The sequence below is a fragment of the Salvia splendens genome, chromosome 18 (genome assembly GCF_004379255.2).
Source record: "Salvia splendens isolate huo1 chromosome 18, SspV2, whole genome shotgun sequence".
NCBI classification, from domain to species: domain Eukaryota; kingdom Viridiplantae; phylum Streptophyta; class Magnoliopsida; order Lamiales; family Lamiaceae; genus Salvia; species Salvia splendens.
The window spans coordinates 9,504,419-9,508,158 of record NC_056049.1 but is presented as its reverse complement, the minus strand read 5'-3'; the positions used below and the strand labels follow the sequence as shown (position 1 = coordinate 9,508,158).

Genomic DNA, 3,740 nt, shown 5'->3' with positions numbered 1-3,740 from the left:
CGTAAAACAGAGAGTAGGTCTCTGCCTCTATCATCCGGTGATTCGGGCATGCATCCAACAACCCCTTAAATCTCGACCAGTACTGACTCAACGATTCATCGTAATCTTGCTTACACTCTAGTATTTCTTTCTTAAGTGCATTCGTCTTGTTGGATGGGAAGAAATAATCTAAGAATTCCAACTTGAAGTCCCTCCACGTGCGGATAGAATCCGGAGGCAACCTCAATAGCCACGTATTAGCTTCCCCCTTCAAGGTAAACGGAATCGCTCGTAAGCGATAATCCTCCTCTGTTGCATCATTCGGCATCTTCTGAATACCACATAACTTACTGAATTCATTTAAGAACTCATACGGACACTCATTTCTACGCCCAGAGAACGTCGGCAAGATGCCGAGTACGTTTGTCTTGATCTCGATAGTCCTCTGGCGTGGATTCATTACTATAGCTTGAGCTGGTTCTCCATCTAAATGGGCAGTGAGAGAGCCGATTTCTGGATCTGGGTCTACCACCTGCGCCATGACTAATTCCTCTGCTTCCCCTGTTTCTGACTCTGTTTCTGATTCGGGTGGTGATTCTGGATCTTCGCGTCCTGATGACGTCCAAGATTCGTCGCTAGTAAATTCACTCGGAAACGGGCCTACTGTGGTGAACCCTGATCTGGTGGTCACAGTAGAGACTGTATCCTTAACCCGCCAACCAAACTGGCCGTGTGACCACCCAGATGAGTTGCTCCAGTAGGTAGACCTTGAGCCTCTGCTCATAAACTGCAAGACAAAAAGAGAAAGAAAACAAATCAAAACTATTTACACCACAGACTCTTAACACTAGCACTAAGCACGCCATCCATCCCCGGCAACGGCGCCATTTGAAGGTCGAGAGCTGTGTTTAGTGAGTTATGCGCTTGCAAAAATCGATCTGAGCAACTGCTAGGTCGAGACACCACGCTTCTCCGAATTAACTGAATCACAGGGTCCAGTAACTCGAGGGATCGAATGGCGCTTCGGTCGTTGGGCACTCATGACTCTCCTTCAACAATTAAATTTCCTCAACCCGAATACTATGGATTAGTATAGGGAAGTGGAGTCGATCCCACAGAGATTGATTCGTAGGCTAGTATTGTAACATCCCTTACCCCATTCAATTTAATAATCGAATAAGTGATGTCATATAAGTCCATAATTTTTTTTTTTTGTTTATAGATGATTTATATTTATATTTTTTTTTCCTTGGCAAACGGAGAAACTGCTATATAACGTCTAGAATTAAACCATAAACCTGTCTCCAAAAGTCTATATATATACATACACACAACCTGGACACTACTCACAAAATATACATGCTTAGCAAAAGTTTACGAAGTAATATAACGTCCAAGGTACATTACACTCCTACTACATGCCACATTTATCAAATCCAAAAGATTTACCCAACGCAAAAGCTTGGCTAGTGACCCGACTTGAGCAGCTGTACAGCAAAAGAGCTAGTCTGATCACCTAATCTGCAGGGGGAAAGAAATGAATGAGCTTCAACAAGCCCAGTAGTATACTCAACATTAGAGTCTAATTTCCGGAGTTAAGTAAACATTATGCAACCTATTCATTTACACTATTATCTACACACCAACACATATACATATCATCAACCTTCCACATATCCAAAACACGTATAACGAAACCTGACCTCGTGTACCAAATATATCAGAGTTATAACATAGGTTTTACACAATCACTAATCATAACACATATTCCCATTAAGTGCTTAGTGACAGACCAGGGTACTCGGAACAGATCAGAAACATAAGCAGATTTTTGTCCTCAAGGAACTCCGCACAAATCACCCATTCAGGGTGCAGACAGAAGATCGGATCACATGTTTAGGATGCAGACAGATATTTAGATAACAGAATGATCCCGACAGAAGATCAGATCACCCTTTTAGGGTGCGGACAGATATTTCAGAAAGATATTCAAATCACCCATTTAGGGTGCAGACAGATATTCAGATAACCCATTTAGGGTGCAGACAGAAGATCAGATCTCCCCCCCCTTTAGGATGCAGACAGGTATTTCAGACAGATATTCAGATCACCCATTTAGGGTGCAGACAGGTATTTCAGACAGATATTCAGATCACCCATTTAGGGTGCAGACAGATATTCAGATCACCCGTTTAGGGTGCAGACAGAAGATCAGATCACCCCTTTAGGGTGCAGACAGATATTCAGATAACAGAATGATCCCGCTTCGGTTTCCAGAACGCTAGCGATCTCAGATGATGCAGCACTGCCGTCCTGACATGACAATTGTACTCACAGAACATACTCAAGCACGAGACATGAACACATTCATTCATATTTTTCATATTAAACAATACACTAGCATTTAAAGTCATACCCAAATTGATATCATATAATGCATAATTATTCAACACCATATAATAACTGGTTTATTCAGAGTACACATATATCAACACTTATTTCTAACAATTTCAACCATAGTACATTAACAACTTCCACTCATTATCGAACATTTTCCCATATATAAAAATTGCATTTAATAAAAACCATATGCAGAGTATAATATCATCTTTATTAAGAGCAATAAGTTAATAGGTTGTGAATACCCTACCTTAAAATCCAAAATGCCGTACTAGATCACTTTACTCATTCGCCTTCTCCTTGCCCGTGCTATCCCTCAGGCCAGGATTACCTTTCAATAAATAATTCTTATCAACACAACACCAAAAAAAATAGCTTAAGCAATAAACAAGTTCTCTTTAGTTACTTCTTTTGCACGGAGTATAAGAGGTCAAGCCCTATACCAAAAGAATCCCCTTGGTGTCTAGTTAAATTTTAAAACAAAGTTCTCTCAAAATTTCCAAGTAGGTTGGGAGATATGGCCATTTTCCCACTGTCTATCACTACCCGACAGGTTCTAGCAGCTGTGTTTGGAGATTTTCTAAAAATAGTAAATGACATCCAAATCAGTTGAAATTTTACAGAGAGCTCTCCAACACATCAAGGTTCATACAGAAAATTTAAAAATACAATTTGCAACACTCTAAGGGTGTCGAAAACTTCAAAACCAGCAGCTGAAAACAGCAAAAATATATCCAAACGTAGCTGAACTGCGCAGTCCCCTTTCAAAATTCATTATAATTTCATTTCAATTCGGATGAAGCTGAAATTTGGCCACATAGCAGAAGACACCTAAATGTATGTTCAGTTAAAATTTCGTAAGAAAAAGAGATCGTTTACTTGGTTAAACTGGAGTTGACAAATTCGGCCAGAACATGACACAAAAGGCTATCTCCTTTGTTTCTTTCACCACAACATAATATATATTTGCAACCTCCAAAAACCTACTATCTAAGATAATCCAACTATATACTCTAATTTTATTTAAATTCAAATTGGGGAGAAACCAATTTAAGAACCCTAGCTTTAAGATGATGCAGAAATTGAACAAATTCGAAAGGTGAGGGACTTGCTTACTCAAAGGGAAGACAAGTCTACTCTAATATTGTCGGAAACCGGCGACGGAAACTGCCGAGCAGTCGACAACGACGACAATTCAGCGGAGAGAGATGGTGTTGTGTGTAGGTGAGTAGAGAGGTATCCAGACAGGGATGAGATGACGGGAGCTTCCTCGCTGTCGCCGGAGGAGCAGCGAATCGTCCGAAGGGAGAGTTCTCTCCTTGCGTATTAGAGTGTGTGTCTTTGTGTAAAAGAGAGTGAAA

The 3,740-nt window shown here is 40.4% G+C and overlaps 1 long non-coding RNA gene across 1 annotated transcript; it reads right to left on the bottom strand.

Moving 5' to 3' along the window:
• Positions 1-1,333: 1,333 nt before the first annotated feature.
• LOC121775907 lies at positions 1,334-3,740 on the bottom strand. Its single transcript, XR_006045211.1, has 3 exons — positions 3,496-3,740; positions 2,630-2,710; positions 1,334-1,500 (listed from the first exon to the last, which is right to left on the bottom strand). It is a non-coding gene; the product is annotated as an uncharacterized LOC121775907 (long non-coding RNA).